The sequence below is a fragment of the Protopterus annectens genome, chromosome 2.part0 (genome assembly GCF_019279795.1).
Source record: "Protopterus annectens isolate FY-2018-M chromosome 2.part0, PAN1.0, whole genome shotgun sequence".
Lineage (NCBI taxonomy): Eukaryota > Metazoa > Chordata > Ceratodontiformes > Protopteridae > Protopterus > Protopterus annectens.
In genome coordinates, this window is record NC_056728.1 from 17,067,294 (window position 1) to 17,081,042 (window position 13,749).

The 13,749-nt window shown below is 40.2% G+C and overlaps 1 protein-coding gene across 2 annotated transcripts in view; it reads right to left on the reverse strand.

The window, feature by feature from the left end:
• Positions 1–13,749, reverse strand: part of LOC122792927 (spectrin beta chain, non-erythrocytic 1-like) — a 1,986,067-nt gene that overhangs the window by 1,032,889 nt on the left and 939,429 nt on the right. The gene's annotated exons all lie outside the window — the stretch shown is intronic.

The following is a 13,749-nucleotide window of genomic DNA, read 5'->3' on the forward strand; positions in this document are numbered from 1 at the left end:
TATGAATGACATTCAGAAGCAAAGTTCTAGAAATGCCCTGTATAAACACACCCTCCAATGTCCCCAAGCTTAATGTTATTTTTATGTGGTGGAAATGGTTCCCAAAGAGCCTAGGGGAGGCCCCTGGGAAACAAAATTAGAATTTAGGGAGACATATTGGCAAATTACTTTGGAAGCCAACAAGCCTCCGGGCATGAATGACCACATATCCATTGCCCCTTTACTTAAACTTAGATCTGCGAAATTATAGTATAAATAATTAAAGGAATGATAGTGTCAAAAAATTTTTACACATACAATCTTTACATATTCCACTTATACTGGATTTCATTACCGGGAGCATGTAGTCCATCCTATTATATATTACATATTACCTTTTATATACAGCTTATATGTGTTTCTACAATACATCTTATAGATTTTACTGTTTTAAGAATTTTTAGTATACAAATTACTTATATTACACATCAGTGCAAGTGTTTTTATATTTAAACTTGGTTTTATAAAATAATGTCATGGAATTGGTTAATATTCATACAAATAACTAATATAAATGCAATTTTAACCAAGGGTTCTTTAAAGGTTTAATTAGTTAATTGAATAAGTATTTCAACAAAGATGTATAAAAAGGAAGTGTTGAAATGACGTCACTTTTAATATCTGATGAAGTTCGAGTGTAACTCCTACGAAAACGTGTTGTGGCAATTAGCAACGTTAATATATTTTGAAAACGTGTTGTGGCAATTAGCAACGTTAATATATTTTGAAAACGTGCTGTGGCAGTTTTCTTTCTACATTTCAATAAATTGGACTTTTATTACTTGGTGGCACCATCATTTAACTAGAAAACGTGTAGTGGCAGTTTTCTACGTATTTTTTATTTATTGGACAGCTATCCTGTGGTTACGTTCACTACGACTGGTACTTCTGTTTTTTTATGCATTAGAAGTACACATATGAATAAATCATGAGCTTAGCATAGTGTCAGTACTGTAAAAGCGTGTAGCTAGGGGAGAGGAAGACTGCATTAACCAGGGTCAGAACAAGGGCAGAGCCAGCTACATAAACTCATTCACCAGTACTTCGTTCTCCCTCCCATAGGTAAGCCATTTACAAACAACAATAATCTCTTTACAAACTCCTCCCCCAGCTGCATAACTTTAAAAACAGACTTCCCTTTACCCTCACCTTCAGTAAACATTCTTTCTCTAAGTTTGCTCCAGTGTCTTGGAACCATCCCCCAATTCTCAAAAATCTTTTAGCTCACAATCTAGTATAATCTCACTGCTCAACCACCTGCATCCTCCCCATCAGAGAAGGTAAATGCTATTCACATACTGTCAGCTAATACACATGCACAGTTCTATTACTACTCCTGTCTGAGAAATCGAGAACAGGCATAGTGCAATGATCAGTTACTCTACCACTAACAATATCTGTGAAATATTGTGACAGTTTTTTTTATATCCTTGAACTGGAAATGCACATAAAAAGGATTAGAACTACAATGTTCATTTAAATGCATTGACATTAAAAGAGAGTCTGTTGCCTTTCAAAAACTGGCCTACTATGTCAATTAAGGTTCTACAGATTGCCTGAAATGGACCTCCTTCCTGATGTAATCCCACCAATTTATAGCCTCAGAGTGGTAATCTGGGAGTTCACTAAAAACTGGAAAAATCCACTTTATGATTTAAATTCAGCAGAGTTCTTTCCCATTCAGTGTTAATCTCAAAGAATCATACATGAAATTTTCAGTTCCACATTTGTCAGGAACCAATACCAGTGTAAAAGTATATTATTGTGATTTCCATTTCCTACATTTTGTTATACAACAAATTCTCTGCTGAAACAGCAAGTTTTCATTCTATTCTAAAAGACTAGATTTCCTAAATAATGTCATCATAGCCTACAATGCTTCTGATGTAATCATATGGATAAGTAAACTGGACCTTTTCCGCAAACTAAAAAATATTTTTTTTAACTGAGCATTCTGAATGTTTGACTCTTATTTGTGCCTTACACAAACCTACATGATCACAAACAGCTCTTACCATAAAAAAAAAAAAAAAGATGTTTAATGTTTTGTGAATCTATCTCAAATGGATATGAAGTTAGCTTTGTTTGTTACATAACCTTAGAGGCTACTTTATTTTGCTGAAGGGAATTAGTTTGCCTTCAGCAGAGGTTATGCTTTTATCTTTCCTACCGTATTCTTTCCTGTTGAGCTGTTGAAACAGCAGTCCCTCACTCCTTACGTGGATTTATGTTGGTCCAGTGCCTGTGATCCACTGAACTTTAGGAGGTGAATGAGGCAGTCTTATAACACCTATATGGTAGGCAGTTTTTCACATTCTTTTCACCACTTCAGGTGCTTCACATTTCAAATCATTGAGTCACTTAAGTACAGTAGTATCTCAATGATTCCATCATGTACTTGTTTAGAACTGTATTTGTTTTAATATTGCTAAATACTCAAGTGTGCTAGCTTGCACTGCATTTTTAAGTGTTTTTACTAGTTTTAGGTGCTTTTCTGCAAGACAAACAAATAAAATGGTTCTAAGCTTCTTTCCCGCCTTTCCTGTAACTAGTCTAGTCCAGATACAGATTTCATAGATTCATAGGTGTGTTCTAGGCTAATGGCCCTGGAGCCTTTACAAGCCTAGCCATAGGATTACCCTGGCATTGTGCCACCCAACCTTATTTCCCAGTGCCTCTGTCGAGTAAAGCCACTGGAGTGATCCCTGGGGTGAATTTTCTACTTCCCATCCACTCATCAAGATTTCTCTTGAAGAGGTCCAGTGAGGTGCTCTGCTTGACATGTATGGGAAGTCTATTCCATAGCATGGGCAGTCTCTGGGTTATGAACCTGTCCCTCCAGCATGTTCTGTTGATTGTGGTAATGAGGTTGAGGTCTCTGGAGCTTGTAGTGCAGAGGGATTGGGATTTCTTTAGATGTAGCATTTCTAACAGAGCTGGGTCAGACATAGCTTTGTAACTCAAGCAGAGATCACCTCTAAGTAGGCGATATGAGACAGAGAATAGCTGGAGTTTTTTTGAGTCTGTCCATATAAGACAAATGTTTAAGGCCTAGGATTCTCTTTGTAAGGTACTTTTGCGGCCTCTCCAGTTGCTGCAGGTGTTTAGTGAGGTACATGCCAATTGGGGCATTGTACTCCATGACTGGCCTAATGAGGGAAGAGTCGAGGGAGACAATGACCTCTTTCTTCCTGGATGCAAAACCCTTAGTAATGAGATATGCCACATAGAAGGACTTTCTGACCACAGTGGCAATGTGGTGGTCAAAGGAGAGGTTGCTGTCAACCTGTGTTCCCAGATCTCTTATAACGCCTTCTGTGTTCAGTGGACTACCATCGATGTGGTAATTCATGGGAACCGTGTTTTTCCCAAAGGAGATGACGACACATTTTTTTGGCATTGAACTTAAGGCCATAGTTCTGACACCAGTTGTTGGTCTCAGTGAGGGCTTTCTGTAGGATGTCAACATCATTTGGGGGGTTAATAATAGCTCCCAAATTGCAATCATCTACGAACTTTGTCAGCCAGAGTCCCTTCGTGTTGGCCTGGACTTCAGAGAAGTAGATACCAAACAGGACAGGACCCAGGACCGAACCCTGTGGGACTCCACTCGTGACTGGTCGGCAGTCTGACTTGGAGTCAGCTACTTTCACACTGTTGATTCTACCTGTGAGCCAGTTTGCAACCCACTTAGTGATATAAGGGTTGATGCCTAGCTTAGTGAGTTTTTCTATGATTCCCGAGTGGGGAATGGTATCAAAGGCCTTGTCCAGATCAAGGTAGGTTGTATGAACCACCTTGCCTTATTCCACAGCTCTGGTGACTGACTCAAAGAAGTCAACCAAGTTAAGCAGGCATGATCTACCCTTCACAAAACCAAACTGTGTGGGATCCAGAGTTTGGAGATTCCCTATATCCTTGTTGATTAGGCCCATGACAATATGTTCCATAGCTTTGCATATCAGACTCGTCAAGCTATTGGGAGCCAGTACTGTTTTGTAAGTTTTGGAGTTCCCCAGACCTTTCTGTGTTGGAGGAAAGCCTTTTCGCTTATCAGTGGTAGTGTTAAACACTAGGTAGCCTATCTACCACAACAGGAATGGTTTCTGGCCCAGAACTTTTAGTTTATTGGCCGTTTTGGCAGCTTTTCCATCCCTTTCAACTTTCTGGTTTAAAAGCCCGTGTTTGCACAAATTTGCATACCGGGCTGAGTAAACTATTACCGGTGCCAGAAAGTCTGCTGTTCAATTTTTCCCTTAGAACGCGCTTGTTCTTTTACTTCTTCCACTTCAATTAGCTTAATCGACTAGCACTAACGGGCTGTAGTAGCATTTACGGTAGCACACTTAGGTGCTATCAGCACTAGCTGTTCCTATACAGAAACAGCACAAGTACTTATTAGTTATGACCAGCCCTCCTGATACGATTGTAGGGCAATTTCCTGTGCTTTCTCCTGCTAGCCTGGTGCACTTGAGCATTCTGAGACAGTGTGGTAACTGTCTCATGTACACAGACAACCCTCTCCACTTACCTCCCAATACTCATACATGTGAGAGATGCACTTGTATCACTAAACTGGAAGCAGTCCACTCTCCAGCCAAGACTGGACTAGCTGGTCAAGAGGAGAAGATCAACACTTGCAACTCACTACATGGAACACACAGCCCTCCAAAACACCAACCATCACAACTCACACACACAAACCATACACCCACCATTGCCGAGGATCTCAATAAAAATTTACCCAAACAACAGAGACCCCCGAGACAGAAATGCACTCGACCACCACAACACAACACCAACCTCAGAATACACAGCTTACCACCACAGTGTGCCCCTCAACCTAAGCCCTTAAGGCAGAACACTTTGCCCAATGTACTAATCAGAGGAGACTCAATTGTGAGGCACAATGAAGTCCCACTCACTAGGCTGAACAAGGTGAAGGTGACAGTCAGTTATCTATCAGGTGCCAGGATCCGCCACAAAACACATACACTCGGGTCACTCGACAAGTACAAGTATGACTCAGTCATTGTCCCTATGGGTGTGAATGACCTGAGGCATACTTCTCAGAACTACATGAAAAGAGATGTGATGGAACTCTCAGATTACGTGGCCCAGGCAAGTATGACCCTAGCCCCAAGCAGTATTCTACCGTCACCCAGAATAACACCACAGTATGAGCAGAAAATGATTGACTTCAACAATTGGCTAAGTTTCAAAGGGGATGCAGTATCTTTTTGTCTGAGACGACATGACTGACAGACCTCGGTGCTTTGCCAGAGACAGCCTGGATCTGTCATTCCTGGGATTCCAGCTACTGGCTAAGGCTCTTGCCACCCCTATAGTGCCTTTTTAGGCAGTGTTCCAAAGACCAAAATTCCACTGTAACAGCCACAAACAAATGCAATCTGATGGTCATGCTGCTCAATGCTAGAAGTCTAAATCTCAAGAAGCAATCATTCTAAGCTCTCCTCAAAATGGAGAATGTCGACATCTGTGCTGTAATGGAGATCTGGTTTAAAGAGGCATAAAGCACCCCAGCACTCCCAAGCTACAACTTATTCCATACCTTTCGGCTCCAGAATACGGCCGGAAGCTCCAAAGGCGGTGGTGTCTCCATATTCATAAAGGATACACAAACCTCTACACTGGTAACCCAGTATAATGCATCCGAGATACTTCAGGTACAACTAACACTGGGTAAGACGATGATGCAAGTCATAGCTTGCTACAGAACCCCAACCGTGTCCCTAGACTCTCACTCCAACTTCCTAAGCACCCTGTAATCTATCAAGATCCAGCCCAATACTCTCATACTGGGTGACTTCAACTACCCTTCCATCAACGGGGAAAACCATTCTAGTACCAATGTACAGACCCAACGCTTCCTGGAATTTATCAATTCCAATGCCCGGGACCAGCTCATTCTGACCCCCACTAGAGGAAGCAACATCCTTGACCTGGTCATCACCAACATGGGAGACCATTGCTCCACACCTATAATTAACACCTCCCTGGATAAGTCCGACCACAAACTGATCACTATGGAAATCTACTCCCCCGCTAAGGTGACCACCCTGAAAAACTACTCCAAAGCTGACTTTGGGCTCCTAAATACAGAGGTGTCTAACCTCTTGCCACCCATGGCAATGGAAAACAGCTGCAGGACTGCCGAATCACACACCAATGCACTGTATGAGCACGTACACAAATGCATGGAACTTGCCATTCCAAACAGAACCAAGATGCTCTCCTCCAAAAAAAGGAAGCCAATCTGGTGGTCTCCAGCCATCAGTAAACTCTACAACAGAAGGAAGAAACTATTGCAGAAAAAAATGAAGTCACAAGACTGGAAAAACTCCCTTATCAGACTCGACAAAAAATTGAGATCCCTTATCAAATTCTTTAAAGTCAGCTATGAAGGCAGAATTGCAGATGACACCAAAAACAACTTCAAAGCCTTCTATAGCTATATTAAGAACCTCCAAGGCAATACCCAGCTTTGCTCAGAGTTATTGCACAATGGTACCTCCTATACGGAGCCAACAAATACATATATAGATATATATAGATATATATATATATCCAACATACTGACCAACAGATTCAGTGCCAACTTTACTCCCCCCCCCACACCAGGCCCTATTACGATACCAGAAGACAGCTTGGTACCCACCATTTCTGCATCACAGGTCCAAAGCCAAGAATACAGCATCCATGGGACCTGATAATATCCCTGGCTGCATCCTACATGAGCTACAAAATGAAATGGCACCACACCTGTGTGCCCTGTTCAATCATAGCCTTACCTCAGCCTTTGTCCCTAACAAATGGTGCACTGCTACATTCATCCCTCTCCATAGGGGGAGCAACTACAGACCCTGGGAACTATCACCCCATTAGCCTGACGAGTCTGGTATGCAAAGCTATGCAGTGTATCATCATGGACCTGCTTAACAAAGATATAGCCTGACGAGTCTGGTATGCAAAGCTATGGAGTGCATCACCACGGACCTGCTCAACAAAGATATAGGCAATCTCCAAACTCTTGACTTCGCACAGTTTGGCTTTGTCATGAGGAGATCCTGCCTGCTGAATCTGGTTGACTTCTTTGAGGCAGTCACCAAAGCTGTAGATGAGGGTAAGGCAGTGCAAATAGCCTATCGCGACCTTGCCAAGGTCTTTGATACCATTCCCCACCCGGGTATCATTGATAAAACTTACCAAACTAGGCATCAATCCTTATATCATTAGGTGGGTTGCAAATCGGCTCACAGACAGGACCCACAGAGTGAAAATTGCAGATTCCAAGTCAGACTGTCAACCAGTCATGAGTGGAGTCCCACAGGCCTCAGTCCTGGGCCCTCTCCTGTTTGGCATCTACTTCTGAGAATTCCGACCAACACAGAGGGACTCTGGCTGACCAAGTTCACTGATGGCTGCAAGCTAGGAGTCATTATCAACTCCCCAAGTGATGCAGACATCCTATAAAAGGGCCTCTGAGACCAATGACTGGTGTCAGAACAAAGGCCTTAAGCTTAATGTCAAAAAATGCATTATCAATCCCTTTGGAAAAAACTCAGTTCCCACAAATTACCACGTCGATGGGAGCCCACTAAACACTGAAGGGGCCATATGAGATCTAGGCACCCAGGTCAACAGCCACCTCACCTTCGACCACCACACTGCTACTGTGGTCAGAAAGTCCGTCTACGTGGCACATCTTATAACCAAAGGTTTCACATCTAGAAAGAAAGAAGTCATCACCTCTCTCTGCTCATCCCTCATTAGACCAATTATCGAATATAATGCCCCATTTGACATGTAACTGACCAGACACCTACAACAGCTGGGCAGGCTACAAAAGTACCGCACAAAAAGGATCCTAGGCCTTAAACACATGTCCTACATGGACAGACTCAAGAAACTTCAGCTGTTCTTAGTATCTTATCATCTACTTAGAGGTGATCTCTACTTGACTTACAAAGCCATGTCTGACCCAACGCTATTTGAAATGCTACACTTAAAAGAAATCCCAATCCCCCTGTGCCACACTCTCCAGAGATCACAACCTCACTACCACAATCAACAGAACATGCTGGAGGGACAGGTCCATCTCCCAAAGACTGTCCATACTCTGGAATAAGCTTCCCATTCATGTCAAGCAGAGCACCTCCTGGCCCTCTTCAAGAGAAATCTCGAGGAGTGGGTGGGTAACAAAGTTCACCCCATGGATCACTCCAGTTGCCCTACTGGATAGAGGCACTGTGAACTAACACTGAGTGGCATGCTGCCAGGGCAATTTCTTTGGGCTAGACTTGTAAAGGCTCCTGGGCCATTAGCCTAGTACACACCTATGAACCTTAATCAAACTTCCAATAACCTGAAAACTGTGTTTGTGGACTGCTACAACCAGTCTTTTACCACAACTTTTGGTGTTTACTCACAGTTCAGGTACTCCCCCCCCCCCCCACTTTCAATCATGTAAACAACCAAGCCTCAGAGACATGAGGAGAAAAAAGAAAATCTTAAACATGGCAAAGAGGAATCTTCAACTGAGTTTGACAAAGACTTAAATGCAAAGAAAACTGAAAGTATTTTTGAAGAGGGTACTAATTCTCAAATGGCTCCTATGATTAGGGGCTCATTAATTTTCTAAAGTATCCAAATTCTCACCAGCCTTGGTCCCACCAAAACCTAACACCTTAGTGGTACTTTAACCGATGTTCTCTGAGACCTTACAAGTTATAAAGGTTCTAGTAGTGGAAGAGTCTATCTGGTCCAAAATTGTTTCCTGAAAAAAAAAAAAAAAAGTTTCCTCACTTTCCAAAAAAATGTAAAGTGCATTTTGTTACAGTTCAGGAAGTCACACAAAGTCAGCAAGGAAGCGGATGCCTATGTCAGATCAACTTAAGTCTATTCATGCAACTCTAAGATGTGAATCTTTGGATATATCTGTGAAGGCCCAAGAGGGGAAAAGATAACCTTCCACTGAGGATGAAGAGTTTTATGAGAAAGATAGTCTTTTGCACTCAAGATTCAGTTTTTATAATTACTTTAAACTATACACTTGAATTATTTAACTAGACTGCAGGCAACATCTTATCACGTAAGAAGAGATGGAAAGTAGTTAGTTGCTAAACCAGCTGACATCACTGGATAAAGGTTAGAGTATGTCTTTTAAGAATATGCAAAGCATACACCGCCTATTCCTCAATATCAGAAACCATGTGTTCCAGACAGCAGGCCACTTTATAGGAAGGGTCTTTACTCCCTGAATATTTAACACCCAAAGCAATCAAAAGGGAACCAGTCCAAACACAACGCAATTATCTTTCCAATGACTCTTGGACTTGGGAGCAACACTAAAGGTTCTCCACCTGCATTAAAAAAAATTTCTGGAGGCATTTGCAAACTCAAATATGATTAAAATGAAAGTCTTCCCAACAGAAGATAATTAAAATGAGAATCAGATACACTAATATTCAACTTTGCTAGACAGCAACAGACTACATCCAGACAGTTCCTAAACAAATTTAGGTTACAAGTCTTTCTGCATCCTTTTGGTATCTCATGCCAGACTCCAAATGACAAACATATGGAGGCATCTGAAAAACAATTATGAGACTAAGTTAGGTCCTCTGTGGAAATGCTGATTACAGTTCTCTAGTCAACAAATAATGGATTTGAAGAGGACTATAAGTGATTGATCCACATGGATGACTCCTGCTTCTCCTATCAATGACTTGAAATTAACAGACTCTTCAGATTACTCCTGGAAATGTACTTCATCAACTTGTTAGTGCAAGGCAAATGGACTCATCAAGACAGTCCAAAATGGTGGCAGCTATCTATCAGCAGACATGTTTGTTTTGCATCTTGGTTATTACTGAAGCTATTATGTGAAAGTTGTTCTTGGCTGGATTTTGATCTTACTGACAGACAGATAAACAGCTAGATAGATAGGTACTAGTAAAACAATTAATTCAAAATGGTTGTTCTGAGACTAGTTCAGAGTTTGGTATTTGTAAGAAGCTATCGCTTTATGCCTTCTGTCTGTGCTGCAGAATGCCATCAGCTTTTTTTTCTCTCCATGTTGTTAATGGAGTAATTCTGAACTGTCTCCATCATTCAGCTGAGTGGGTAGGGTTGAATGACTGTTGATAATTAGTTACACCACAGATAGGTAGAATGCTATTGTACTACAATTCCTCCAGCCCATGCTATTGGCTATGTTGTTGCTGCTTTCTGCTTTTTGACCTCTACCTGATCTCACTTTGATGATGCCCTGGCTGAAGCTTTCTGTACCTGCTGGTTTGAATAATTCCATTTTTTTTTATTTCTGCTCTTGTATTACCGTTTGTTTTACTTTAAATTTTGTTTTATTCAATATTTTCCTTCTTTTTGGATTTTGAAAGGTCTTTGCTAGATTCAGTTAGAAAAGAATACCTTGGGGAGACTGGTTAGGATGTTGACAGGACAGCAGCAGAATTCACCTGCTTTGCTATCTTATACATTTCTGACAGGAAATATTAATTTCAATATATCATATCAGCATTATTGAAATAGTTTTATATAAGTTAAAGTGTCTTGTAAGATAAAATTGAAAAAATCGCCAGTTATTTTGAATGTTTCCTGTCAAATTTATCTGAAAAATACCTTCTCATACAGCCTAAAAATGAGCCATATGAAAGCAAACTCACAGTATTTATCTCTTAAAGAAGAACTTCAGTTGGTTCTGTCTAATATTTAGGAATTATCTTTACAAATAGACAAAATGCATGTCAAACCTCATACTTTCAAGGAGAAATGCATTAAACAAATGGATCAAATCCATGTAGTACTTCAACAGCAGAAAGGACTCTCTAAATGATATACAAGGGAGACTGAATGAGGATGAACATAACACTGAATTTTTATTAAAGCAGAATACCTCTCTCTTGAACAAGATTGATGATTTAAAAGACAGAGCATTGTTACTTGGTATCGAAAGAGCACACAGATCTCTGGTTTCAACTTCTTCAAAGAGCAAAGCTTCTGCAAGATCTACTATTGTTTACTCACAGGAAAAAGAATTAGTCTTAAAGACTGCTTGATCAAAGTCTCCCATTAAACATAAAGAAAGAATTATCTGGTTTGATAATGACTACTCCTCTTTGGTTATATCTAAAAGAAAGTGCTTTCTCCAACTAAAAGTCCATATTCACTTTCCAGCCAGATTAAAAATCTTCCTTTCTGATGAAACTAAACTATTTGAAGAACTAGATACAACCTTAACATACCTGAAAATTAATAAGATCTTAGGACAAACAGAGGATATGGATTGGAACAGTGCTTCCTTAAAGAGACAAGCAGAGAAATCCGAATGGAAAACAGGCGAAAAAAAGAAGAAATTAAAGGACAAATAAACTGAACAAAACCTAGCTTCACTATGTTAAACAATTTTAATTTACTCTACATCTTCCCTTCTTATCTACTTATTATAACTGAATTTGCTGCATTTCACTTCTAGGTGGTTATGAAAGGAGACTCAGATTAATCTGTAATAAGGTAAACTAATTTTAGGTAACTTATTTACATATATCTTTATTAAAAAAGCTAATATCTAAAACATTTCTTTCTTTATCATACTATATACTAATACATACAAATAGCATTAACTGTTAATCTAGTTTAAAATAAATATGAGTCATGGTTAATCATATTTTTTTTCTAACAGTGTCTTTACATTATAATTTTGAATGCTTTCTGGGTCTCTTTTCATTGGACTAAATGATATACATTTCATGTACCTTTTTCTGTTAATGTATTATTCTTTACATATGCCTATAATAGATTATTATTTATGTTTTGTACAGTTTTTCAACAGATGACCCACTGTTTTATTAAGGTGCATACAGTCTATGACTGATTTTCTGATGATATGTCTTTATGAAGAGATTTTTCTTCTCACTTAACATTCAGGCGCTTACATTGCTCTTTAGTGACATTATTTTGTAGGGTGACTGTCTCTGTTCATGAACTGGATGATGTGTCTGTCTTTACTTGACCAATGTGATTAGCCTACATATGGGTATGTGTGTGGTTCTCTTTGTGTGCTGTGATGGCTTCTAGTATTCTGAGATTCCTGCAGGTGAATTATTGTTTGTGATGTCTCTGTGAGGATTTGTGGTGGTGTTTCTTATCTTTCAAGGATTGTGATATGCCTTTGACCCTTGTGTGGAGTGGATCTCGGTGGTGGTGTGTGAATGGGATGCTTTTTGGGATGGTTGAAGCCTTTGGCATATCATGTGCTGGGGAGAATGAAGACAACAGGAGCACTTTCTCTGGGACTGTTTTCTGGTCTTGTTTTGGATATTGGATTGATGCAAATAAGACTTATTTTTGACTTGTCAGGCGAAGCTAATAGCTTCTTCTTGTCTCCTTCTTTGCTTTTTCTAGATTTGAGTTTCCCACCGAGTTCGACTGGGATACTTCAAATAAGAAAAAAAAAAATGGAAAGAAAAAAGTGCTACTGATGTCATTGGGCTTTGCAGTCAATCAAACTGTTGGGGCAGGTTTAAATGGAAGCTAGAATGACAATGGAAATAATTAACAAGACAAGATAGTATAACTTTTTTCTTTAATAGCTACTGATCATAGGATCATAAGAGGTTACTAGGCTAATGACCCTAAGGCCCTTACAAGCCTAGCCAAGTTTTACCCTTATATCCATGATCAGCACCTATCACCCCTGTCCAAGAGGGACATAGATGGAACCCCTGGGGTGAACTTACACTTACCCATCCAATCATCCAGACTGCATTTGAAGAGGGCCAATAAAGTGCTCTGCTTGACATGAAGCGGTAATCTGTTCCAAAGGTGTGGTAACTTCTGGGAGACAAATCTGTCCATCCAGCAGGTTCTATTAATGTCACATACTAGGTTAAGACCATTAGAGCAAGTAACCCGTGTACCATTTGACTTATGGATATGCATCATTTCCAATAAAGCAGGGTCAAAGATTGCCTTACATGCAAGGCAGAGGTCACCTCTGAGCAGTCTGTATGAAACAGAATAAAGTGACAGTGACTTCAGATGGTTCTCATAGGACAGAAGCTGAAGACCTTGAATTTGCCTTGTGAGGAACCTCTGTGATCTCTCCAACTGCTGCAGGTGCACAGAAAGGCAGATACCAAAAGGGGCATTGTACTCAATTATTGGTCTGATGAGGGAAGAGTACAGGGAGATTATAACTTCTTTTTTTTCTGGAGGCAATGTCCTTACTTATGAGATGAGCAATATAGAATGCCCTTCTTGCCACTGTGGAGACATGCTGATCAAAGGTAAGGCTGCTGTCAACCTGTGTGCCCAGGTCTCTCGCCACTGAATGCATACTAAGAGTGCTGTTATTGATGTGGCAGTTAGCAGGTACATTACTCTTAGTTAAAACCAAGAACACAAACTGCATACACAAAAAAAAAAAAAAAACCATGGCAGAGCAGGACCGGAAAACAGTATATACAGAATAAATCAAAATCACGAGTCGATCAACAGCAAGCAAATAAATTTAATAGATAAGGCACCTTTCGTTCATACCATATAACGAACCTCTTCAGATAAAACTCAATACAAACTAATTTACGTATATAAGAACATGTACATCACATGACCATTCAATCCCTCCAATTCTCATCATCTTCTTTCGGCTGTTCCCATTAGGGTTCG